The sequence below is a fragment of the Mobula birostris genome, chromosome 13 (genome assembly GCF_030028105.1).
Source record: "Mobula birostris isolate sMobBir1 chromosome 13, sMobBir1.hap1, whole genome shotgun sequence".
NCBI classification, from domain to species: domain Eukaryota; kingdom Metazoa; phylum Chordata; class Chondrichthyes; order Myliobatiformes; family Myliobatidae; genus Mobula; species Mobula birostris.
In genome coordinates, this window is record NC_092382.1 from 6,314,962 (window position 1) to 6,342,344 (window position 27,383).

General features: G+C 49.0%; 2 protein-coding genes across 7 annotated transcripts in view; one reads left to right on the forward strand and one right to left on the reverse strand.

Annotated features, from left to right (window-relative positions):
- LOC140208281 (uncharacterized) overlaps positions 1-8,360 on the reverse strand; it is a 200,077-nt gene extending 191,717 nt beyond the window's left edge. For 3 of the 6 annotated variants that reach the window (XR_011888714.1, XR_011888713.1, XR_011888715.1), the window contains exons 1-2: positions 8,150-8,346; positions 254-421 (exon numbers count right to left, since the gene is read on the reverse strand). The gene's annotated coding sequence lies outside the window, so the exon portion shown is untranslated. Of the gene's footprint in view, positions 1-253; positions 422-8,149 lie in introns of all 6 variants that reach the window. The other 3 variants (XM_072276861.1, XM_072276860.1, XM_072276859.1) reach the window with 3 other exon arrangements.
- Positions 1-27,383, forward strand: part of LOC140208272 (uncharacterized) — a 71,386-nt gene that overhangs the window by 23,579 nt on the left and 20,424 nt on the right. The window lies entirely within an intron of this gene.

The following is a 27,383-nucleotide window of genomic DNA, read 5'->3' on the forward strand; positions in this document are numbered from 1 at the left end:
GTGGAATAAAGAGTTTGTACTTACACGGTCTCTGAGAGACTTTATCTGGATTCGACTTCCACAGAATGGGAGTGGTATTAAAGGGCTGGGCTGCTGGAAGCACATTACCAGACCTGGAGTGATTGCAGCTGGGTCTGACAGAGGCATAACTGGTTCTTCTGGGCACATTCAGTCTCACACCAACTATTTCCTGCCTTCCTTTGTACAGGTACGCAATGTCTAAAGGACCAGTGTTTGAGTAAATGAGACTCACCAAACTTTCTCCTGACTGAATCACTGGATTCTCCGAGTCAGATGGGTGCTCTCCAGTTGATGCTCTCAATCCTCGGGCTGGTTCACTTGTTGCTGTTCCCTCATCTTCAGTCGTGGTTCGCTTCCAGTTGGGGTTTTTCTTCCAATAAATCTCTCACCGCAGGTCTAACTTTAACATGAAAGACAATGAAGCACATTAACAATAAAAAGGAAAAACAAACATTTCTGCTTAATGTTACTAAGAACAAAACTCACTGAAACTTGCCCCTCACATCTCCTCTGACCTTAAATGTATTCGACTTTTCAACCTCTTTGAATCGTCTGTCCACTCCATCTGTTCCTCTCATAATCTTATAAACGTCCATCCAGTCTCAGGCCAGCCTGTTCCGCTCTGGAGAAAACAACCCAAGTTTGTCCAGCCTCTCATTACAGCTCATGCCCTCTAACCCAGGCTAACCTCTTCTGCGCCCTCTCCAAAGCCCCGTCATCCTTCCTAGAGTGGGGTGATCAGAACTGTATGAAACACTCCGGATGTGGCCTGACTGGAGTTTTATAAAGCTGCAACACAACTTCCTGACGTTTGAACTCAATGCATCAACTAATGAAGACAACCACGCCATTTGCCTTCTTAACCACCTGATCAATCTGTGCAGTCTCTCTCAGGGAGCAATGAACTTGGAGTCTAAGATCCCTCTGATCATCAACACTGTTCAGGGTTTTGCATTTAACAGCGTACTGTCTCAGACATTCAACCTACCGAGCTGCCAAGGTGATCGTCACTAATCAAATCTCACTGAGTTGTCTCAGGTCCTGTTGAATTTATTGCCAAGTGCACAAGTACGGGAAGGTACAGGAACAGAGAAACACTGACTTGCAGCAGCATCACAGGCAAGTACATTCAGATAACACACAGAACACAAATTATACGATTCTGTGTCAGTAACCATCTATAAATATGTTTTATGCCATTAACAATAAATAAAACACATTGTGCCTTGATCAGTATTGAAATATGCATTTTGTGTCAATAACAGACTTGGAAATGTTGAATTTGGCCCCTATCTCCATTCCTCCTGTCGCCCACAACCAGCTCCGTTGTTTCTGTCACCGGGAGGCAGAGGTTGTTTCCTTGAGTCGGGGTGATGACTCCTTCTCTGCCGGCTGACCTATTATTATTGGAGATGAGACCGGTCAGTCAGCGGATTTAACCTGCAGATTGCAGCTGTGGATGGCGACACGGTCATGGGTGAACACACGGAGAGTGAAGGGGACAGGGTGTGTGTGTGTGTGTGTGTGTGTGTGTGTGTGTGTGTGTGTGTGTGTGTGTGTGTGTGTGTGTGTGTGTGTGTGTGTGTGTGTGTGTGTGTGTGTGTGTGTGTGTGTGTCACGGGTGAACACACGGAGAGTGAAGGGGACAGGGTGTGTGTGTGTCACGGGTGAACACACGGAGAGTGAAGGGGACAGGGTGTGTGTGTGTGTGTGTGTCACGGGTGAACACACGGAGAGTGAAGGGGACAGGGTGTGTGTGTGTGTGTGTGTGTCACGGGTGAACACACGGAGAGTGAAGGGGGCCGGGTGTGTGTGTGTGTCATGGGTGAACACACGGAGAGTGAAGGGGACAGGGTGTGTGTGTCACGGGTGAACACACGGAGAGTGAAGGGGACAGGGTGTGTGTGTGTGTCACGGGTGAACACACGGAGAGTGAAGGGGACAGGGTGTGTGTGTGTCACGGGTGAACACACGGAGAGTGAAGGGGACAGGGTGTGTGTGTGTGTGTGTGTGTGTCACGGGTGAACACACGGAGAGTGAAGGGGACCGGGTGTGTGTGTGTATCATGGGTGAACACACAGAGAGTGAAGGGGACAGGGTGTGTGTGTGTGTGTGTCACGGGTGAACACACGGAGAGTGAAGGGGACCGGGTGTGTGTGTGTGTCACGGGTGAACACACGGAGAGTGAAGGGGACAGGGTGTGTGTGTGTGTGTCACGGGTGAACACACAGAGAGTGAAGGGGACCGGGTGTGTGTGTGTGTCATGGGTGAACACACGGAGAGTGAAGGGGACCGGGTGTGTGTGTGTGTCATGGGTGAACACACGGAGAGTGAAGGGGACAGGGTGTGTGTGTGTGTGTGTCACGGGTGAACACACGGAGAGTGAAGGGGACAGGGTGTGTGTGTGTGTCACGGGTGAACACACGGAGAGTGAAGGGGACAGGGTGTGTGTGTGTGTGTCACGGGTGAACACACGGAGAGTGAAGGGGACAGGGTGTGTGTGTGTGTCACGGGTGAACACACGGAGAGTGAAGGGGACCGGGTGTGTGTGTGTGTCATGGGTGAACACACGGAGAGTGAAGGGGACAGGGTGTGTGTGTGTGTGTGTGTCACGGGTGAACACACGGAGAGTGAAGGGGACAGGGTGTGTGTGTGTGTGTGTGTCACGGGTGAACACACGGAGAGTGAAGGGGACAGGGTGTGTGTGCGTGTGTGTCACGGGTGAACACACGGAGAGTGAAGGGGACAGGGTGTGTGTGTGTGTGTCACGGGTGAACACACGGAGAGTGAAGGGGACCGGGTGTGTGTGTGTGTCATGGGTGAACACACGGAGAGTGAAGGGGACAGGGTGTGTGTGTGTGTCACGGGTGAACACACGGAGAGTGAAGGGGACAGGGTGTGTGTGTGTGTGTCACGGGTGAACACACGGAGAGTGAAGGGGACAGGGTGTGTGTGTGTCACGGGTGAACACACGGAGAGTGAAGGGGACCGGGTGTGTGTGTGTGTCATGGGTGAACACACGGAGAGTGAAGGGGACAGGGTGTGTGTGTGTGTGTGTGTCACGGGTGAACACACGGAGAGTGAAGGGGACAGGGTGTGTGTGTGTGTGTGTGTCACGGGTGAACACACGGAGAGTGAAGGGGACAGGGTGTGTGTGTGTCACGGTGAACACACGGAGAGTGAAGGGGACCGGGTGTGTGTGTGTGTCATGGGTGAACACACGGAGAGTGAAGGGGACAGGGTGTGTGTGTGTGTGTGTGTCACGGGTGAACACACGGAGAGTGAAGGGGACAGGGTGTGTGTGTGTGTGTGTCACGGGTGAACACACGGAGAGTGAAGGGGACAGGGTGTGTGTGTGTGTCACGGGTGAACACACGGAGAGTGAAGGGGACAGGGTGTGTGTGTGTCACGGGTGAACACACGGAGAGTGAAGGGGACAGGGTGTGTGTGTGTGTCACGGGTGAACACACGGAGAGTGAAGGGGACAGTGTGTGTGTGGGTGTCACGGGTGAACACACGGAGAGTGTAGGGGACAGGGTGTGTGTGTGTCACGGGTGAACACACGGAGAGTGAAGGGGACAGGGTGTGTGTGTGTCACGGGTGAACACACGGAGAGTGAAGGGGACAGGGTGTGTGTGTGTCACGGGTGAACACACGGAGAGTGAAGGGGACAGGGTGTGTGTGTGTCACGGGTGAACACACGGAGAGTGAAGGGGACAGGGTGTGTGTGTGGGTCACGGGTGAACACACGGAGAGTGAAGGGGACAGGGTGTGTGTGTCACGGGTGAACACACGGAGAGTGAAGGGGACAGGGTGTGTGTGTCTGTCACGGGTGAACACACGGAGAGTGAAGGGGACAGGGTGTGTGTGTCTGTCACGGGTGAACACACGGAGAGTGAAGGGGACAGGGTGTGTGTGTGTGTCACGGGTGAACACACGGAGAGTGAAGGGGACCGGGTGTGTGTGTGTGTCATGGGTGAACACACGGAGAGTGAAGGGGACAGGGTGTGTGTGTGTGTGTGTGTCACGGGTGAACACACGGAGAGTGAAGGGGACAGGGTGTGTGTGTGTGTGTGTGTCACGGGTGAACACACGGAGAGTGAAGGGGACAGGGTGTGTGTGTGTCACGGTGAACACACGGAGAGTGAAGGGGGCCGGGTGTGTGTGTGTGTCATGGGTGAACACACGGAGAGTGAAGGGGACAGGGTGTGTGTGTGTGTGTGTGTCACGGGTGAACACACGGAGAGTGAAGGAGACAGGGTGTGTGTGTGTCACGGGTGAACACACGGAGAGTGAAGGGGACAGGGTGTGTGTGTGTGTCACGGGTGAACACACGGAGAGTGAAGGGGACAGGGTGTGTGTGTGTGTGTCACGGGTGAACACACGGAGAGTGAAGGGGACAGGGTGTGTGTGTGTGTGTCACGGGTGAACACACGGAGAGTGAAGGGGACAGGGTGTGTGTGTGTGTGTGTGTGTGTCACGGGTGAACACACGGAGGGTGAAGGGGACAGGGTGTGTGTGTGTGTGTCACGGGTGAACACACGGAGAGTGAAGGGGACAGGGTGTGTGTGTGTGTCACGGGTGAACACACGGAGAGTGAAGGGGACAGGGTGTGTGTGTGTCACGGTGAACACACGGAGAGTGAAGGGGGCCGGGTGTGTGTGTGTGTCATGGGTGAACACACGGAGAGTGAAGGGGACAGGGTGTGTGTGTGTGTGTGTGTCACGGGTGAACACACGGAGAGTGAAGGGGACAGGGTGTGTGTGTGTCACGGGTGAACACACGGAGAGTGAAGGGGACAGGGTGTGTGTGTGTGTCACGGGTGAACACACGGAGAGTGAAGGGGACAGGGTGTGTGTGTGTGTGTCACGGGTGAACACACGGAGAGTGAAGGGGACAGGGTGTGTGTGTGTGTGTGTGTGTGTCACGGGTGAACACACGGAGGGTGAAGGGGACAGGGTGTGTGTGTGTGTGTCACGGGTGAACACACGGAGAGTGAAGGGGACAGGGTGTGTGTGTGTGTCACGGGTGAACACACGGAGAGTGAAGGGGACAGGGTGTGTGTGTGTCACGGGTGAACACACGGAGAGTGAAGGGGACAGGGTGTGTGTGTGTGTGTGTCACGGGTGAACACATGGAGGGTGAAGGGGACAGGGTGTGTGTGTGTGTCACTGGTGAACACACGGAGAGTGAAGGGGACAGGGTGTGTGTGTGTGTGTGTCACGGGTGAACACACGGAGAGTGAAGGGGACAGGGTGGGTGTGTGTGTGTCACGGGTGAACACACGGAGAGTGAAGGGGACAGGGTGTGTGTGTGTGTCACGGGTGAACACACGGAGAGTGAAGGGGACAGGGTGTGTGTGTGTGTCACGGGTGAACACACGGAGAGTGAAGGGGACAGGGTGTGTGTGTGTGTGTGTCACGGGTGAACACACGGAGGGTGAAGGGGACAGGGTGTGTGTGTGTGTCACGGGTGAACACACGGAGGGTGAAGGGGACAGGGTGTGTGTGTGTGTGTGTCACGGGTGAACACACGGAGAGTGAAGGGGACAGGGTGGGTGTGTGTGTGTCACGGGTGAACACACGGAGAGTGAAGGGGACAGGGTGTGTGTGTGTGTCACGGGTGAACACACGGAGAGTGAAGGGGACAGGGTGTGTGTGTGTGTGTGTCACGGGTGAACACACGGAGGGTGAAGGGGACAGGGTGTGTGTGTGTGTCACGGGTGAACACACGGAGAGTGAAGGGGACAGGGTGTGTGTGTGTCACGGGTGAACACACGGAGAGTGAAGGGGACAGGGTGTGTGTGTGTGTGTGTCACGGGTGAACACATGGAGGGTGAAGGGGACAGGGTGTGTGTGTGTGTCACTGGTGAACACACGGAGAGTGAAGGGGACAGGGTGTGTGTGTGTGTGTGTCACTGGTGAACACACGGAGAGTGAAGGGGACAGGGTGTGTGTGTGTGTGTGTCACGGGTGAACACACGGAGGGTGAAGGGGACAGGGTGTGTGTGTGTGTCACGGGTGAACACACGGAGAGTGAAGGGGACAGGGTGTGTGTGTGTGTGTGTCACGGGTGAACACAGGGAGGGTGAAGGGGACAGGGTGTGTGTGTGTGTCACGGATGAACACACGGAGAGTGAAGGGGACAGGGTGTGTGTGTGTGTCACGGGTGAACACACGGAGAGTGAAGGGGACAGGGTGTGTGTGTGTGTGTGTCACGGGTGAACACACGGAGAGTGAAGGGGACAGGGTGGGTGTGTGTGTGTCACGGGTGAACACACGGAGAGTGAAGGGGACAGGGTGTGTGTGTGTGTCACGGGTGAACACACGGAGAGTGAAGGGGACAGGGTGTGTGTGTGTGTCACGGGTCAACACAGGGAGAGTGAAGGGGACAGGGTGTGTGTGTGTGTCACAGGTGAACACACGGAGAGTGAAGGGGACAGGGTGTGTGTGTCTCACGGGTGAACACACGGAGAGTGAAGGGGACAGGGTGTGTGTGTGTGTCACGGGTGAACACACGGAGAGTGAAGGGGACAGGGTGTGTGTGTGTGTCACGGGTGAACACACGGAGAGTGAAGGGGACAGGGTGTGTGTGTGTGTGTGTCACGGGTGAACACACGGAGAGTGAAGGGGGCAGGGTGTGTGTGTGTGTGTGACGGGTGAACACACGGAGAGTGAAGGGGACAGGGTGTGTGTGTGTGTCACGGGTCAACACAGGGAGAGTGAAGGGGACAGGGTGTGTGTGTGTGTCACAGGTGAACACACGGAGAGTGAAGGGGACAGGGTGTGTGTGTCTCACGGGTGAACACACGGAGAGTGAAGGGGACAGGGTGTGTGTGTGTGTCACGGGTGAACACACGGAGAGTGAAGGGGACAGGGTGTGTGTGTGTGTCACGGGTGAACACACGGAGAGTGAAGGGGACAGGGTGTGTGTGTGTCACGGGTGAACACACGGAGAGTGAAGGGGACAGGGTGTGTGTGTGTGTCACGGGTGAACACACGGAGAGTGAAGGGGACAGGGTGTGTGTCACGGTCACGGGTGAACACACGGAGAGTGAAGGGGACAGGGTGTAGGTGTGTGTGTCACGGGTGAACACACGGAGAGTGAAGGGGACAGGGTGTGTGTGTGTGTCACGGGTGAACACACGGAGAGTGAAGGGGACAGGGTGTGTGTGTGTGTCACGGGTGAACACACGGAGAGTGAAGGGGACAGGGTGTGTGTGTGTGTGTCACGGGTGAACACACGGAGAGTGAAGGGGACAGGGTGTGTGTGTGTGTGTCACGGGTGAACACACGGAGAGTGAAGGGGACAGGGTGTGTGTGTGTGTCACGGGTGAACACACGGAGAGTGAAGGGGACAGGGTGTGTGTGTGTGTCACGGGTGAACACACGGAGAGTGAAGGGGACAGGGTGTGTGTGTGTGTGTCACGGGTGAACACACGGAGAGTGAAGGGGACAGGGTGTGTGTGTGTGTGTCACGGGTGAACACACGGAGAGTGAAGGGGACAGGGTGTGTGTCACGGTCACGGGTGAACACACGGAGAGTGAAGGGGACAGGGTGTAGGTGTGTGTGTCACGGGTGAACACACGGAGAGTGAAGGGGACAGGGTGTGTGTGTGTGTCACGGGTGAACACACGGAGAGTGAAGGGGACAGGGTGTGTGTGTGTCACGGGTGAACACACGGAGAGTGAAGGGGACAGGGTGTGTGTGTGTGTCACGGGTGAACACACGGAGAGTGAAGGGGACAGGGTGTGTGTGTGTGTGTCACGGGTGAACACACGGAGAGTGAAGGGGACAGGGTGTGTGTGTGTGTGTCACGGGTGAACACACGGAGAGTGAAGGGGACAGGGGGTGTGTGTGTCACGGGTGAACACACGGAGAGTGAAGGGGACAGGGGGTGTGTGTGTGTCACGGGTGAACACACGGAGAGTGAAGGGGACAGGGTGTGTGTGTGTCACGGGTGAACACACGGAGAGTGAAGGGGACAGGGTGTGTGTGCCGGGGGTCGGAGAGACAGAGGTGAGGGAGCCACTCTGACCACCTGCCGGACATTTGACAGGATCCAGACACGCAAGGCCGGGTGAAGGCCCAGGTCTCCGAGTTCACGCCTTCGTACGTCTCCTCCTACCTCTCGGCGATACATCAGACTCCGGCCGCAGGAGACGCTTCACAAACGCCCCCGGCTTCCCTCGGATGGAAATGGAAATAAATCAGAAAGCGGACATTTACTTTGGGGTTTGTTCCGCTTTCACGGAGAAATCGGCGCCGAAGCGGAAGACGGAACCAGCGGGGTTACCGCCCTCTCCGCTGGTCCGCTTCTGCTATTGGGTCTAACCAGTGATTGACATTCCTTTTCACCAATGGCAATAGCGCAGCTCCTGGAGCGTTGGTTTTCAGCGGTGGGGAGCTCCTACGCCGGTGGCGCTGTGGCAAGCTCCGACACTGGTGGCGCTGAGGGGAGCTCCGACCACTGGAGGCGCCGTGGGGAGCTCCGACACTGGAGGCGCTGTGGGGAGCTCCGACACTGGTGGCGCTGAGGGGAGCTCCGACCACTGGTGGCGCTGAGGGGAGCTCCGACCACTGGAGGCGCTGTGGGGAGCTCCGACACTGGAGGCGCTGTGGGGAGCTCCGACACTGGTGGCGCTGTGGGGAGCTCCGACCACTGGTGGCGCCGTGGGGAGCTCCGACACCGGTAGCGCTGTGAGGAGCTCCGACACCGGTGGCGCTGTGGGGAGCTCCGACACCGGTGGCGCCGTGAGGAGCTCCGACACTGGTGGCACTGTGGCGAGCTCCGACACCGGAAGCGCTGAGGAGGAGCTCCGACACTGGAGGCGCCGTGGGGAGCTCCGACCCCGGTGGCGCCATGGGGAGCTCCGACCCCGGTGGCGCTGTGGAGGAGCTCCGCCACCGGAGGCGCTGTGGGGAGCTCCGACCACTGGTGGCGCCGTGGGGAGCTCCGACACTGGAGGCGCTGTGGGGAGCTCCAGCCACTGGTGGCGCTGTGGGGAGCTCCGACACCGGTAGCGCTGTGAGGAGCTCCGACCCCGGTGGCGCTGTGGAGGAGCTCCGACACCGGTGGCGATGTGCAGACCTCCGACCACGGGTGGTGCTGCGGCGAACCTCCCGCTAAACGCAGTCGCTGTGCCGACCGCAGCCGTCGCCGGCGGTTCTCCTGTTCAGGCGGCGGTGAGGAAGGACCGATCCCGCTTTTGTGTAAGTTGGGGGCTGACTGCAGTGCGAAAGGGCCGGGACCGAGTTCTGCTGGACGGCTGGAGGCTCCGGGCTCTCCGGTCCCGCAGCCCCGATTTTAGCTTTGCCCCCGAGCCCGGGTGGTGGGATCAGTTGTTGTTCCCAGGCTGGGAGAGGGTTTGGGGCGAAGGGTATCTGTCTGTGTGTGGGTAGAGGTTATGGGTGGACTGTGGGTGTGGGGTGAGTGGAGGGAAGGGTGTGGGACCGTAGTCGGGTGGGGTTGCTGTTGTGAGGAACTGGGATGATCGGACGTTCCGTGACCCGGGTCGGTCAAATAAAGTTGTCAACGGGAGGATCTGCTCCGTTGTATCGGACGCTCGGGCATCCTTTCAATGAGCAACAATCTCTTTTCAAATTCATCACTGTCTAATCTTGCTGTTAACATCGTGTTTGTTACAAAACCCCAGAGTCTGGGAACAGCTGTCACAGTCATGGGCTGTTGGTGCAGACTGGGATGGCGGTGGAGCGTCAGTGACCTCTGTATCAGAGAAGGACACGGGTTTGTACAGCCGCTTGTGAGATATAAATGTCCTTACAGTGGATTCGGATCTGGTGGGATATCTGGAGTTTGGAAGGGGAAAGGGAGAAAGGAAGGGGCTGAAGTGGGAGAGTTTTAAGCAGCGAAACATAGTCCGGGGTGGAGGAGTACAGGAGCTGTCTGAGAGATCGTTTTAATTGTTTTTTATATAATCTCACAGATGGTGACCGAGGAGAAGCTTTTTGAGGGAGGATACCCAGAGATCAGCAGGTCACACAAGGTATTAAGAGAATGACAGTGATGTGATGTCCTGTGTCATGAGTATAGACAGTCATCTCAAGTGAGGAGTGTGTGTGGAGATGCAGTTCCACTGGGATCAGGGAAGTGTCCATCTATCTGGCTGAGTGTACAATCTTTGGGATTCACTGCCCCGAGGGTGTGAAGGCTGGGTGCATCTGAGGTGGAGAGAGATAAGTATGTAAGAGAGTGAGGGGGATGGCCACAAAAGTACAGGTCAGAAACGGCCGTGTTAAACAATCATAAGATCATGAGATACAGCAGGAGAATTCCTCCTCATTTCTGGTCTAAATTGATTTCCGTCTCATCTGAGAGTCTGCCCCCTGGTCCTGGGCTCTGCACTATGGGAAACGTCCTCTCACATCCTTTCTATCTCGGGTTTTACAGTATTCAGGAACTTCCAAACTTCCTGTGGGAACAGGCACAGAAACATCAAACACCATGAGCTATGATCTTGTTAGGTAGCCTCATGTGCAGCACCTTGTTAAAGACCATCTGAAAATCCGAACAAACAGCATCCACTGCCTCTCCTTTGTGTGTCCTGCCTGTTGTTTCATCAGAGAATTCCAACAGATCTGTCAGGCAAGATTTCTCCTGAAGAAAACCATGCCTACTTTGGCCGTACTGTATTGTGCACCTCCAAGTACCCTGAATCCTCATCGTTAATGGACTCCAACATCTCCCCACCTACTGAGGTCAGACTAACTGTCCTATAATTTTCTTTCTTATCCCTCCCTCCCCTCTTAAAGAACGGAGTGGCATTTGCAACTTTCTAGTTCACCATAACCATTCCCAAATCTAGTGATTCTTGAAAGATCATTACTCATTCCTTAAGAGAAACATGAGGGGGAATTTCTTCACTCAGAGGCGGTGAGGTTGTGGAATGGGGTGCCAGTGCAAGTGGCAGGTTCGATTTCAACATCTCAGAGAAGATTGGATGGGTTCATAGATGGGAGGGGGAATATGGTCCCAGTGGAAGTTGCTGGAACTCAGCAGATTGATAGGTTGGCACAGACCAGATTGGCCGAATGGCATTATTCTGTGCTGTCGTGCTCTATGTCCTTAATGTCTGCACAAACTCTTCAGCTCCCTCTTCCTGAACCCTTGGGTTTACACCATTTGGCCGGGAGTCTTATCTACCTTCAGACCTTCCAGCTTCCAAAGCACATTTTCTCCTCTGTAATAGCACCTATTCTCACTTCTGCCCCAATATTCTTGAGGTCTTGGCATTTTTGGGGGAAAAAAAGATGCAAAGTCAGGGTAAGGGATGTAGAGGGGACAGGGGAGGAAGAAGTCCAAGGTGGGAGGTCATGGGTGAAACTGGAGATGGGGAGGGGTGAAGTAATATACCCAAGGATAAAGTTTTCCTCAACGAAACCAGGATTGAGCACTCCATGCCACCGTGTGTAAAACTAATAAGAAGTACACAATACTAAAGTTAAATGAAAGCACTATCCAGAAAAATGAAGAAATGGTCACTATGGAAGATGAAGTTATCCATTCATGTCCCTCCAGAGAGACATCCCGCGATCTGAGTAGACAGATTCCGCGCAAACTGAGAAATGATTATGCTTTGCGATGCCTGCACCTCAAGTTTTACCAGCTGCAGCTGAAAAACAATAATTATTATAGGTTGACAAACTCTCTATAGACGGACGATCGCTAGACATGAAGTCTTGGTTTCTAGAACTGCACGTGGCAATGAATTCCACAGATCCACCACCCTCTGTCTAATCTCAGCTTCGTTCCAGAAGGACGCCCCTCTGTTCCGAAACAGTTTCCTCTGGTCCTAGACTCTCCCACCATGGGACATATCAGTCTACTGAGGTCTTTCAACATTCGATAAGTTTCAATTATATCACCTTTCATTCTTTTGAATTTCAGTGAATACAGGCCCAGAATCATCAAATGGTCTTCATAGGATAGGACATTCAATCCTTTAGACTCTCTCCAGTCTTAGCCCATCCTTTCTAAGATAAGGGGTGCAAAACTGCTTACAATAATCTAAGTGAAGCTTCACCAATGCTTTATAAAGCCTCAACATTAAGTTCTTGCTTTTATATTCTAGTCCTCCTGAAATCGCATTTGGCCTCACTGCCACCTCAACTTATAAATTATCCTTTAGGGAATCCTGCACAAGGGCTCCTAAGTTTAGACTATTTAGAAAATAGTGTACCCCAGTATTTCTTTTCCAAACGTGCATGACTATACGCTTCCCTACACGGTATTCCATCTGCCATATTTACACCCATTCCTTGAATCGTCAAAGTCCTTTTACAGCCTCTCTGCCTGGTCTTTTATAGCCTCTTTTATAGCCTCTCTGCCCGGTCCTCCAGCTATCTTGATATCATTGGCAAACTTTCCAATAAAGCTATCAATTCTGCCATCCAAGTCCTGTGGAACATCACTAATCACTGGCAGCCAAACAGAAAACGTCCCCTTTATTACTATCCTTTGCCAATCAGCCACTGTTTTATCCATACAATAATCTTTCATGTAATGTCATGGATTCATAACTTGTTAACTAGCCTCATGTGTGGCACCTCGTCAAAGACCTTCTGAAAATGCAGATGTACATCATTACCCGATTCTCCTTTGTCTAGCTTGCTTATAATGACTTCAATAAATTCAAAGAATTTCAACACACTTTCTAGGCAAGATTTTCCTGGAGGCAAACATGCTGAGTGCCGATTTTATCACGTGCCTCGAAATGCTCTGGAAACACATCCCCAACATCCGACTTCAATATCTACCCAACCAGTGAGGTCAGACGAACTGTACTAAAATTTCCGTTCTTCAATCTCTCTCCCTTCTTGAGTAGTGGAGATACATTTCCGAATTTGCAGTCTTCCGCAACCATACCAGACTCACTCCACTGATTCTTGAAACTTCATTGCTCATCCCTCCACAATCTCTTCGGCCACCTCTTCCAGAACTCTGGGATGTACACCATCTAGTCCAGGTGATCTATTTACCTTCAGACCTTTCTGTTTGCCAGGAACCTTCTCTCGAGTAACGACAACTTCACACACTTCTGACCACTGACATCTGGACATACAGCATCCCACTAGGTGCATCCACAATGAAGACTGGTGTGAAATACTTATTCAGTTCAGCCGCCATCTCCTTGTCACCCACCCTCCCCAGGCATCGTTTTCCCCCGGTCCGACATCCACTCTTGCCTCTTTTACACTTCATAGACCTGAAGAAACATTTGGTATCATCTTGTAACTTCGTATTCCATCTTTTCTTTCTTAATTAATTTTTTAGTTGCCTCTTGTTGGTTTATAAAAGCTTCCCAATCATCTAGCTTCCCACCAATTTTTGCTCTGTTATATGCCCTCTCTCTGGCTTTTATGTTGGCTTTGCCTTCTCATTAGCCGTGGTTGTATGACGCTCTCTTTAGAATAGTCGTTCCTTTTTCAATGTATATATCCTGTGTCTTCCGAATTGCTTCCCGCATTTACAGCCTTTGATGCTTTACCATCATCCCTGCCAGTGTTTTTTGTCTGTTATCAAATTTGGCCAATTCCCCTCTCATTCCTCTGTATTTGTCCTTATTCCACGGTTATATTGATAGATCTCACTTTAGCTTCTCCTTCTCAAATTTCAGTGTGAATTCAATGATATTAAGATCATTCTCTCCTCAGGGTTCTTTTACCTTAAGTGCTCTAATTCGGTGCATTGCACAACACCAAATCCAGAATAGCTGATCCCCAGCTGGGCTCAACATGGTGAGCAGTGACCAGTGATGTGCCTCAGGGATCTGTTCTGGGACACTTACTCTTCATCATATTTATAAATGACCTGGATTAGGAAGTAGACGGATGGGTTAGTAAATTTGCTGATGACACAAAGGTTGGGGTTGTTGTGGATAGTGTGGAGGGCTGTCAGAGATTACAGCGGACATTGATAGGCTGCAAAACTGGGCTGAGAAGTGGCAGATGGAGTTCAACCCAGATAAGTGTGAGATGGTTCATTTTGTTAGGTCAAGTATGATGGCAGAATGTAGTATTAATGGTAAGATCTTGGCAGTGTGGAGGATCAGAGGGATCTTGGGGTCCGAGTCCACAGGATGCTCAAAGCAGCTGCACAGGTTGACTCTGTGGTTAAGAAGGCGTACGGTGTATTGGCCTTCATCAACGGTGGAATTGAATTTAGGAGCCGAGAGGTAATGTTGCAGCTATATAGGACCCTGGTCAGACCCCACTGAAGAGTACTGTGCTGAGTTCTGGTCGCCTCACTACAGGAAGGATGTGAAAGCCATAGAAAGGGTGCAGAGGAGATTTACAAGGATGTTGCTTGGATTGGGGAGCATGCCTTATGAGAATAGGTTGAGTGAACTTGGCCTTTTCTCCTTGGAGCTACAGAGGATGAGAGGTGACCTGATAGAGGTGTATAAGATGACAAGAGGCACTGATCATTTAGGGCAGTCAGAGGCTTTTTCCCAGAGCTGAAATGGCTGCCACAAGAAGGCATGGGTTTAAGGTGCTTGGGAGTAGGTACAGAGGAGATGTCAGGGGTAAGTATTTTACTCAGAGAGTGGTGAGTGCGTGGTATGGGCTGCCGACGATATTCCAGATAACTGTGTATCAAGAGTCCCGATGAAGGGTCTTGGCCCAAAACATTGATTCCCATCGATAGATGCTGCCTGACCTGTTGAGCTCCTCACATACATTGTCTTGTTGCTCTAAACTTCCAGCATCTGCTGTATCTCTTGTGTCCCATATACTGGTACGTTTCTGGAAAGGAGACACAGGTAGGCAGAGAGGGTGCTGTGGCTGTGTTGGTAAAAAGTCAAATCAAATCAAATCATCAGAAAGGTGGCGTAGGGTTGGAAAGCAAACATTAAAAAAAAATCACCCAACAGTCTGATAGAATTTCTAAACTATCTATTTTCATCAAAAATAAACATGATTATATGAGTATAATGAGTATATATGAAAGTCTGATAAAAAAAAACACAGGCCAGAAAACTTAATTGAGAAGCCAACTCAGAAAAATATATTACCACTATGGAAGAAATAACTAACCAGTGGAATGAGTATCACCCTCCATGGGAGACATCCCAATGATCTGAGCAGATGAAATGGTGACAAGGAAGCATCGAGCCCCTGACTGAGAGTTGGAGACCTCTTCCCTGAAACAGAGGGATTCCTCGCAGAAATACAGGCCAAGGTGGTTAACAAAGAAAATAAATCAAAAATGCATAAAATACAAACAAGCAAGGTGATTAATGCAGAAAATGCCAAGAGAAACCAGACACAGTCCAACACATTCTGGGATCCTGCAGCAGTTGAACTCAATCGGATTACGTACACAGGTACAATCAAATAGCAAATATCATTCACTAAAACCTTGCTTTAAAATATAAACTTATGAATGACCACCGTAACTTCATAAAGGCACCATAAATTCAAGCCTGATCCGGTTTTAGAGTCAAAATCTCACAATTTATATGATAGTCAATACATTATTTCAGATAGGACAATCCATAATAACCATCCAGATATAATATTACAGGATAACCAAGCAGGAACAACTCCCTCAATAGATAAAACCATTCCCAACACACACATGTTCCTCGACCAGTGGAGCACCTCACCACAGGCATTGTTTCTGTCATCAGTCAGACAACCAAATTACTTTCTCTGTCAATCAGCTTCCAAATGTTGCTACTCTGTCATTTATTGCCACACCCCGCTGCTGATTCCCTTCTCCTCATCATACGTTCTTACCCCGACCATCGTCCAGAGCCCCAAACTCTGCCCTGTGCAGACTCGCCTCTGGTTTCTGACCCTGCTCCGTTCAACATCCAACTAATGGCTTCTCATTCTGTTTTCAGTCTTGAGAGGACAGTGGCTTTTTCTAACAACCCTGGCAGCTATGTAGGATGCTGGTCAGAACCCACTTGGAGTACTGTTCTCAGTTCTGGTTGCCTCACTACAGGAAGGATGTGGAAACCACAGAAGGGGTGCAGAGGAGATGTACAAGGATGTTGCCTGGATTGGGGGGGGGGGGACATGCTATCTGAAGACAGGTTGAGTGAACTCGGCGTTTTCTCCTTGGAGTGAAGAAGGATGAGAGATAACCTGACAGAGGTGTATAAGATGATGCGAGGCATTGATCGTGTGGATAGCCAGGGGCTTTTTTGCCCCAGGGCTGCCACAAGAGGACACAGATTTAAGGTGCTTGGGAGTAGGTAGAAAGGAGATGTCTGCAGTAAGTTTTTATGCAGAGAGTGGTGAGCGCCTGGAATGGGCTGCCAACGACGGTGGTGGAGGTGTATACGATCAGGTATTTTAAAAGACTTTCGGATTGGTACATGGAGCTTAGAAAAGCAGAGGGCTATGGGTAACCCTAGTAATTTTTAAGGTAGGGGCATGTTTGGCAAAACTTTGTGGGCTGAAGGGCCTGTATTGTGCTGTAGGTTTTCTATGTTTCTTTGTTAACCCTTCAGAAGCAGGGAAAATGACCTATAATGTGGAAATAAGAAGGTGAACTACCAATGTCATTCTTCCTCAGCCCAGGGATTTGAGGGGTGAAGAACATGTCAGCTGGAACTGCAGTCAATTTGACTTCTTCAGTCAGCAGAAAATTCAAGGGGAACCCCTTCACCCACACAGTGGTGACTGTTTGGAACCCATCACCACAGGGAGAGCAAGAGGGGAACAACAGGGGAGGATTTAAAAGGACTATCGTGGAACAGAATCACTTGCAGGGTCCAGCTGGCCTGAGTTGACTCTTTACTGTACACTAGGTGCATTATAAATTCACTAAGTACCAGAGACAAGAATTCGAACAGAACTGATTTATTTGCCTCAGATCCAGGATATTAAACAACAGTCCCATTAAAGGTGAATGTGCAGCAGAAGAAACTCCTCCCATGCCCAGTGACCAGGGTGCAGAACTGGGTGTGGTGAGCAGCAGCAATAATTGCAGAGTTCAGCACTGACAGTCACTCTCAAAATTGCATTCAGCAACGGTGATGGACAAATATCCAGCATTCAGCTTATTGAAACTTCCTCCCAGTGTGAACCCGGTAGTGTGTCACAAGGTTAAATGACTGAGTGAATCCCTTCCTACATTCACAGCAGGTGAACGGTCTCTCCCCAGTGTGAACTCAATGATGCACATTTGATGGAGATGGCTGAGAGAAACTCTTTCCAATGTCTGAACAGGTGAAAGGCCTCGATCCAATGTGAACTCGTTGGTGTCTCTGCAGGTGGAATGACCGAGTCAAACCCTTCCCGCAGTCTGAGCAGGTGAATGGCCTCTCTCAAGTGTGAACTCTCTGATGTACCTTCAGTTTAGATGATGAAAGGAATCCCTTCCCACAGTCTGAGCAGGTGAATGGCCTCTCCCCAGTGTGAACTCGCTTGTGCACCAGTAGGTCGGATGACTGAACGAATCCCTTCCCGCAGTCTGAGCAGGTGAACGGCCTCTCCCCAGTGTGAACTCGCTGATGTACCTTCAGGTTAGAAGACCAAGTGAATTCCTCCCCACAGTCAGAGCAGGACTGATGATTGAGTGAATCACTTGCTCCAGTTCTTCAGTATCTGGACAGAGACAGAAAAACTGGTGTATTGTTTTGAAGATTCCTGCAGAGAGATTCCTTGTCGTTATTAATCTGTAAAAAGATTTACAAAATCCATCAATGGGTGAAGGACATTTCAGATGAGATCACTCGAGTTGCCAAGGTGTGAACTGACTTCACACTGTTACAGTAAGGATCAACCCAAGTTGGAAGGAGAAATCATCTTCTAACTGGGCACAGTGTTGGTATCTGGAATCAAACTCCCTGATGCTCTTCCTGTCTCAATAAGAATGGGGCATTTCTGCCATCTCAAATCTCTGACTTGGTTCAGTTTGACTCTCTCTATTGGTATTATTCCCTGTTCCCACTGAGCTGTATGGGTGCCTGGCCCCAAAGGAACTGAAACACTGTCACACAAATAGCCTTTGTTGACCTGCAGCTGGGACCTTCTTTTATGCACTGTTAATTTAAAGTGCCGCAGTTTTAATGCCATATAAAAATTTGCTGCTGAGATGAATGGTTGGTCTGTTAAAAGGAATTAGAGTGAATATTAGTATTATTTCAGGTTCTTGTCACAGTCATAGAAAAGTACAACACAGAAACAGACCCTTTGGCCCATCTAGTTTGTGCTGAACTATTTAAATGTTTTATTCCCATATCCCTACCATCCAGGTACCTACACAAACCTCTTAAATGGTGAAACTGAGCTCGCATTCACCACTTCTGCTGGCTGCTCATTCCACACCTGGATGACCATCTGTGTGAAAAAGTTTCCCCTCATGTTCCCCTTAACGTTTCACCTTTCACCCTTAACCCATGGCCTCTGGTTGTAGTCCCACACCATCTCAGTGGTTAAAGCCAGCTTGCATTTACCCTATCTATAACCCTCATAATTTTGGTACAATTCCATCAAATCTTCCCTTAATCTTTTACATTCCAAGGAATAAAGTCCTGACTTGTTCAATCTTTCCTTATAACCAAGTCCTCCAGACGTAGCAATATCCTTCTGAATTTTCTCTGAACTCTTTCAACCTCTTTTACTTCTTTCCTCTAGGTAGGTGACCAAAACTGCACACAATAGTCCCAAGTTAGGCATCACCAATTTCTCATACAGAGTCAACATAGCATCCATCTCCTGTACTCAGTACATTGGGTTATGAAGGCCAATGTGCCAAAATCCTTCTTTCTCCAGCAACTTTTGCGTCACCACAGTACACACAGGTAACACCAGTTTCTGTATTGTACATAAATATTTCCCCTGAACCCTCCCCCAGGTGACTGACGGTGGTGAACTCAGTGATGGCAATGCCAATGAATATGAAGGGAAGGGCAGTAGTCTGTCTCATTGGAGTCTGGCACATTTGCGATGTGAAAGCTACTTGTTGCCCAGGACAAGGTGTTGGATATCATTATGGATCCAGAGAGAGTGGGTCAAAACATGTTCTCACGGGTAGAAAAGTCCAGAACAAGAGGAGGTGGAACAAGCAACAGACACAAAATGCTGGAGGAACTCAGCAGGCCAGGCAGCATCTATGGAAAAGAGTACTAATGCTGAGTTCCTCCAGCAATTTGTGTGTGTTGCTCGGATTTCCAGCATCTGCAGATTTTCTCTTGTTTGTGACTGGAGGCAGAACAAAGGTGATTTTCACAACAGCTGATGTGAAAGATTTTGTGCCCTTTCTCCGAGTTCCCGATCCTTGCATTTAGACAGCTGGAGCTCAGCTCTGTCTGAGAGACCCATCGGTTCCCATTCCCTCATCAGCCGGAAGCCCCCTGGGGCCCGTATAGTGATCGAGAGAGAAAGGGAAGAATCGGTGTTGGAAAAAGTCCGACCAGAGAATCGTTCTTACTTGCAATCGGATGCACACGAGGCCGGTTGTGTACTGTGCGCATGCGTGATATTCGGGAACATCGGCAACCCTGACGCCAGCGCATTCAATCGGTGAGTCAGCGACTGCGTAATTTAAACGCTGGGCTTTCTGGGTAATCACGATGCCATTAAAAGTGTCTGCAAGCACCGGTTCCATGCCCATGGATCAGTGTTTGTATGTACAAAAAACTCAGCACCTGTTTTAATGCAGACAGCAACTCCCATAAACAATATACTGAATATCAACAGGCATTCCCTGTGTTTCATGCCAAAGTAAAACCCTCTTACAATGCAGATATAAAAAACAAGAGATTCTGCAGTTGCTTGACATGTACACACACAAACACACACGCAAAATGCTGGAGCAACATCCTGGACCGAAGTGACTGTAATGTGCTGTAGGTTCCTGTGATTCTATGTAATTCAGCGGAAGTCTCTTCTCCCAGGGAGTGGTGACTTGTTCCAACCTGTTATCACAGGGAGAGTGAGAGCTGAACGGCAGGGATAGATTTTAAAATACCTGTGCACCAACAGTTTCGCACTGGGATTCGGCCGTTCATCTGCTCCGTGTGTGCGAAATGACTCATTCACTTAATCCACTTTATGATACTCCGGTGAGTTTACAATAAAATAGAGGCCACATTTCTGTCCGGAGTGAGCAAACAGGTTTACTCAATCATCCCAGCTGGTGCAACGCCAGCAACTTCACATCAGGGAGGAACTTCAAATCAGCTCTATGTTAAATATTTAGCCATCAAGGTAACTGAGGGACTGTTAGAAACATAGAAAATAGGTGCAGGAGTAGGCCCTTCGGCCCTTCGAGCCTGCACCGCCATTCAGTATGATCATGGCTGATCATCCAACTCAGAACCCTGTACCTGCCTTCTCTCCATACCCCCTGATCCCTTTAGCCACCAGGGCCATATCTAACTATCAATCCCCCTCTCCATTATTTAATCAGTTCAACATGACTTGCCTTTCATAAATCTATTTTTTCTGTTATTGTCACACTTTGTCGAAGTGTTAGTTCTGAGACTGATTATCATTTGCAAGGCCTTCCTACACTGAGGTTAATCTGCCTGATCTAGGATTGCTAGATTTATCCTTGCATCTCTTTTGAGCAAAAATACTGTATATCCTATTCTCTTGTTCTCAGATGCACCCCAAAGCTGTAGATGTTGGAAGATTCTGACCACAACTTCGCAGTTTCCTCACATACAATCTATCTGTACCAGATGATTTATCCACATTCAGTTCAGCTGGCATTTATGGCAAATCCTCTTTTTCAACATCTCCCCAGAACAGAGCCTCATCTTCCTTTTCTGTTACTGTCAAAATCTGCAGTTCTTGCGGCTGCTCATCGCACCCAGGACCGAACCACAGTCACTGAGCATTGGAGGAGTCAGTTCTGCTGATGTTAGCCCTAAACTAGAGTGGTGTTTAATATTATGGATCTGTGAAAGACAAATTAGTTCTGTATCAAATCCCGTGTCTCAGGTACTTACTGTCTCTACCACACTCACGATGTACAGTAGAGAGGCCACTCGGCCCATTTAGTTCCTGCCCATGTTTCTGTTCCATATCAGTATATCACAATCTATCCCTGCCATTTCCCTCTCACTCTCCCTGTGATGACAGGTTACAACATGTCACCACTCCGTGGGATAGGAGGTTTCCCTTGAATGTCATAGAATCATAGAAATCTACAGCACATTACAGACCCTTCGGCCCACAGTGTTGTGCCGACCATGTAACCTACTCTAGAAACTGCTTAGAGTTACCCAACCGTATAGCCCTCTATTTTCATAAGCTCCATGTACCTTTCTAAGATTCTCTTACAAGACTTCATTGTATCCACCTCCACCACCGTCGCTGGCAGTGCATTCCACACAAACACCACTCTTTGTTTAAAAAAACTTAGCTCTGACATCTCCTCTGTACCTATTTCCAAGCAGCTTAAACCTATGCCCCCTCGTGTTATCCGTTTCAACCCTGGGAAAAAGCCTTTGGCTATTCACACGACCAATGCCTCTCATCATCTTATTCACCTGCAAGAAATTTTCTGCATGCTTTTCTCCAGGCTGAATAAGACGATGAGCTCACTGTGGTTTTAACGTTCTTCAGGGCTCTGGACTAAGGTGCTGAAGCTCCTTCTTCCCTGCTCTTTTCAACGTTTTGGGTCATTTTCACTAATTTCAAAGGACTGTGTCTCAGACAGCTGGGTTGTTGCAATGTGCCTCTAAAGTCTGACAGTAGACGAGCGAGTGAATCATTGATGGAGCAGAGTCAGAAAACAAAGAGTTGTCAGCCTGATTCAGGGCTTTGGGGCTCCAGAAAGAGATGGGACTTAGAGTTTACAAGGAGGAGGAGGAAGAGAAATCAGGCCGGCAGGCTATAGCTACAAATGAAAGATCAGAAACATTTTGAAACAGTTTGATTGGAAGAAAAAGGTGGTTAATTTCTGTAAATTAGTGGTGGAAATCAACAGATCAGGCAGCAAATGTGGAGTGGAATAAATAGACAACGTTTAGGACGAGCCCTTTCAGCATACCTAGACTGTGTACTCCTCTGCTTAGTTGCTGCCTGAACTGCAGAGTTCCTCTAGCATTTTGTGTGTGTGTGTGTGTCTCTGTACTGTATTTCCAGCAACTGCAGAATCTCTTGAGTTTTATATCTACATTTGTACGAGGATTGTACTTTGGCATTAGATACACAGTGATATTGAGTATATTTTTTACGGGAGCCGCTTTCTGCATTAAAACAGCTGCTGAATTTTCTATATGCACAAAAAAACCTGAGCTATGGACGTGGAACTGGTGCTTGCAGAAACCTTTAATGGCACCGTGATTACCCATAAAGCCGTGCGATAGAAATTTCGCCCTTGCCGAAGCACCGATCAAATGCGCAGGCGTCGGCGTTGTGACGTTGCCGAATATCACGCATGCGCGCAGTATACGGAAGGCCTCAGCAGACCGACAGAAGGTAAGAGCGCGTCCCCGGGGATGAGGGAGAAGGTGAGGGGAGACATGGAAAGGGGAGAGCGGAGGGAGAGAGACAATTGCTGTGATCTCCGGGCTCCGTGACCCGCAATCCCGGGACAGTCCTGCTCTCTTCCCTCTCTCTCAGCCCCACCATCCGTACACGGGCCCCGGGGAGCTTCCGGCTGATGAGGGAATGGGAACCGATGGGTCTCTCAGACAGAGCTGAGCTCCAGCTGTCTAAATGCAAGGATCGGGAACTCGGAGAAAGGGAACAAAATCTTTTACATCAGCTGTTGTGAAAATCACCTTTGTTCTGCCTCCAGTCACAAACAAGAGAAAATCTGCAGAGAGGGCACAGTTTTAAGGTGCTCGGAAGCAGGTTCGAAGGAGATGTCAGGGGTGTTGTGTTCTTTGTACGTACCGTGGGTTACTGATAACAAACCATATTCTGCAGAATTGATCTTTTATTTAACAGCAGAAAAAAACAAGTTTTACACTGCCATGCTTCTTGATAATTCTTCATTTCTGCGCATGCTGGGAACTCTGCCCAGTCACGTCCTGACACGTGACATCACCACAAGGGGTGAGTTTTTTACACAGAGTGGTGAGTTCGTGGAATGGGCTGCCGGCCACTGTGATGAAGCCGGACATAACAGGGTCTTTTAAAAGGCTCCTGGATAGGTACATGGTGCGTAGAAAAATACAGGGCTATGGGGAACTCCAGGTAATTTCTAAAGTAGTGTTCGGCACAGCATTGTGGGCCAAGGGGCCTGTATTGTGCTGTATTGTATTGTGTTGTATAAATGGGGAAGTCACTTACCCATGACCTCTGGTTGTCGTCCCGCCCAACATCAGTGGAAAAAGCTGCTTGCATTTACCCTATCTATACCCTCATACCTTTTTAAACTTCCAACAAATCATCAAAGCAATGTATAATATCCTTGTTTATGCTTAGAGCCTTTTTTAGATGTATAAAATGATGAGGGGCATTGATCGTGTGGATAGCCAGAGGTTTTTCCCCAGGGCTGAAATGGCTAACACGAGGGGCATAGTTTTAAGGTGCTTGGAAATAGGTACCGAGGGGATGTCAGGGGTAAGTTTTTTTTACACAGAGAGTGATGGGTGTGTGGAATGCACTGCCAGCAGTGGTGGTCGAGGCAGATACAATAGGGTCTTTTAACAGCCTCTTAGGTAGGTACATGGAGCTTAGAAAAATAGAGGTCTATGTGTTAGGGAAATTCTAGGCAGTTTCTAGAGTAAGTTTCATGGTTGGCACAACATTGTGGGCTGAATGGCCTGGAATATGCTGTAGATTTCTATGTTCTATGTTGAACAGCAAAATTACTTTGGCTACCCTACAATGCTCTGATAACTCTCCCATTACTAAGGATGATTTAATTATCTCTGCTAGGGCCCCAACTATTTCTGCACTTGCCTCCCGTAGGGTCCGAGGGAGCACCTTGTCATGCCCCGGAGATTTATCCACCCTAATCTGCCTCAGGATAGCAAACATCTCCTCTTCTTTAATCTGTATAGGGTCCACAATTTTAATGCTGCTTTTCCACACTCTCATTGACACTCTGTCCATCTCCTGAGTAAATGAGATAAAAAAAAATTAAGATCTCACCCATCTGCTTTCGTTCCACACATGGATTGCCATTCCGGTCTTCCAGAGGACCAACTTTATGCCTTGCAATCCGTTTGTTCTTAATCTATTTCTAGAATCCACGACAATTATCCTTTATCTTTTTTACGAGGGCAATCTCATGCTTTCTTTTAGCCATCCTGATTTATTTCTTATGTTTTCTCTTGAATTTCTTATACTCCATAAGAACCTACCTGCCTATCTCTGTTATGCAACTCCATTTTGTGCTTCACCAGGTTCTCAATATCTCTTGAAAACCAAGAGATACAGTTTCTATCTTTATCTTTTATTCTGACAAGCACATACCCACTTTGTGCTTACAAAATTTTGCTTTGAAGGCCTCAATTTACCAAGCACACCTTTGCCACAAAGCAGCCTGTCCCAGGCCACAGTTGCCAGATCCTAGTATCTAAATTCCAGGTGTTGATCCATGCTCTGAACACATCTGCCTTTCCTACGCTGCTCCCTGTATTGAAATATACAGGGCTCAGCATATTCACTGCACCATGCTTAACTTTTTCATTCCTGTCTTTGTCTGAGGACTGAACAACAACTGTCTCCACAACGTCTCCAGTATCTGTTCTGTTATTCAGGCTCCCATTCCCCCTGCAACTTTAGTTTAACCTTCCCCCACCCCCACCTCCCACCATGCAGCTCTATCAGCCCTTTGTGCTTCATCTGCCAGATCAATAAAAAGGAGGTGCATACCAGGTACAGGCAGATAGGAACAAATGGGGTACGTATGAAGTACAGGAAATTCAAGTGAACACTTATGAAAGACAAAGAAGGCATGAGGTTGCCCCAACAGACATGGTGAAGGAGAATCCTCATGGATTTTGCAGATATGTTAAGAGCAAAAAGGATTGCAAGGGGGGAAAAAAAAATAATCCTATGCAAGATCAGAACAGTAGTTCTGATCTGAGACAAAATAGATGTGGGAGATTTTTTCTGCATCTGTATTTACACAGGAGATGGACACAGAGTCTATAGAAGTGAGGCAAAGCAGCATCAACTTCATGGACCCTGTACAGATTACAGAGGTGGAGGTGTTTGCTGTCTTAAGGCAAATTAGCGTGGATAAATACCCAGGGCCTGACAAGTTGTTCCCTGGGACTCTGCGGCAGACAAGTGCAGAAATTGTCGGGGCACAAGGACAGATATTTAAATGATCTTTAGAGACAGGTGAGGTTCTGGAGGATTGGAGGACAGCCAATGTTGTTCCGCTGTTCAAGAAAGGCTCTAAAAATAAACTAAGAAATTGTACATTGGTGAGCTTGACATCAGTAGTGGGAAAGTTATTGGAACGTGTGTGCAGGAACTGGAGATATGCTGTAAGTATTTGGATAGGTGTGGACTGATTAAGGATAGACATCAGGGCTTTGAGCATGGTAGGTCATGTCTAACCAATCTTGTAGAGTCTCTCGAGGAAGTTATCAGGCAAGGCAGTGGATGTCATCCACATGGACTTGAGCAAGGCACTGGACAAAGTCTCATATGGGAGGTTGGTCAAGAAGGTTCAGTCACTCAGCATTCAAGATGAGTTAGTAAATTGGATGAGACACTGTCTTTGGGAGAAGCCAGTGTGTGGTAGCATATGGTTGCCTCTCTGACCGGAGGCCTGTGACTAGTGGTGTGCCACAGGGATCAGTGCTGGATCTGTTATTGTTTGTCATCTATATCAGTAATCTGGATGATCAGCAAATTTGCGGATGACACCAAGATTGGTGGTGTAGTGAACAGTGAGGAAGACTATCATGGCTGCTGTTGCGATCTGGACCAACTGGGAAAATGGTTTGAGAAATGGAAAATGGAATTTAATGCAGACAAGTGTGAGGTGTTGCACTTTGGTATGACGTACCAAGAGAGGTCTTTCACTGTGACTGGTAGGGCACTGAGGAGTTTTGTAGAAGAAAGGGATCTGGGAATACAAGTCTTTAATTCACTGATGTTGGGGGAGTCCAGAACCAGAGGCCACAATTTGAGAATAAGGGGTAGGTCATTTAGCATGGAGTTGAGGAAAAACTTTTTCAGCCAGAGAGTTGTGGATCTGTGGAATGCAGTGGAGGCCAATTCTCTGAATGCTTTCAAGAAAGAGAGAGATCTCTTAATGATAGCAGAGTCAAGGGATATGGGGAGAAGGCAGGAACGGGGTACTGATTGTGGATGATCAGCCATGATCACAGTGAATGGCAGTACTGGCTTGAAGGGCCAAATGGCCTACTCCTGCACCTATTGTCTATTGAAAATGGTGTCATGGATGTGACGGAAAGAAAGACTTTGGCCCATTGGCCTTCATGAACCAAAGTACTGACAACAATAGATAGACGTTATGTTGACTTGTGGAAGACATTGGTGAGGCCTAATTTGGAGTATTGTGTACAGTTTTGGTCACCTACCTACATGAAGGTTGTAAAAGAGGTTGAAAGAGTTCAGAGAAAATTCACAAGGATGTTGCCAGGTCTGGAGGACTTGGGTTATTAGGAAAGATTGAACAGGTCAGGACTTTATTCCTTGGAACATAAAAGATTGAGGGGAGATTTGATGGAGGTATACCACTATTATGAGGGGTATAGATAGGGTAAATGCAAGCTGGCTTTTACCACTGAGATGGGGTGGAACGACAACCAGAGACCATGGGTTATGGGTAAAAGGTGAAACGTTAAGGGGAACATGAGGGGAAACTTCTTCACACAGACCGTCATCCGGGTGTGGAATGAGCAGCCAGCACAAGTGGTGCATGCGAGCTCAATTTCAACATTTAAGAGGTTTGTATAGGTACCTGGATGGTAGGGGTATGGGAGTGGGCAGATTAAATAGTTCAGCACAAACCAGATGGTCCAAAGGGCCTGTTTCTGTGTTGTAATTTTCTGTGACTGTGACAAGAACCTGGAATAATACAAAAATTCACTCTAAGTTCTTTTAACAGCTGTGCAGACCAACCATTCATCTCAGCAGGAATTTTTTATATAGCGTTAAAACTGTGGCACTTTTAAGTTAATAATACATAAAAGAAAATCCCAGATGCATGACAAGAAAGACAACTTGCCTGATACTCTTTCAGTTACTGTGGGGCCAGGCATCCATGCTGCTCAGCAATGGAGAGAGTCAAACTGAGCCAAGGAGCAAATCGGAGACGGCAGAAATGCCCCATTCTGATAGAGACAGGAAGAGCATCAAGGAATTGATGGTCATTCCAGATACCAGCACTGTGCCCAGTTAGAAGATGATTTCTCTCTCCAACTTGGGTTGAACCTCACTGTAACAGTGTGATGCCAGATCAAACCTTGAAAACTCAAGTAATCTCA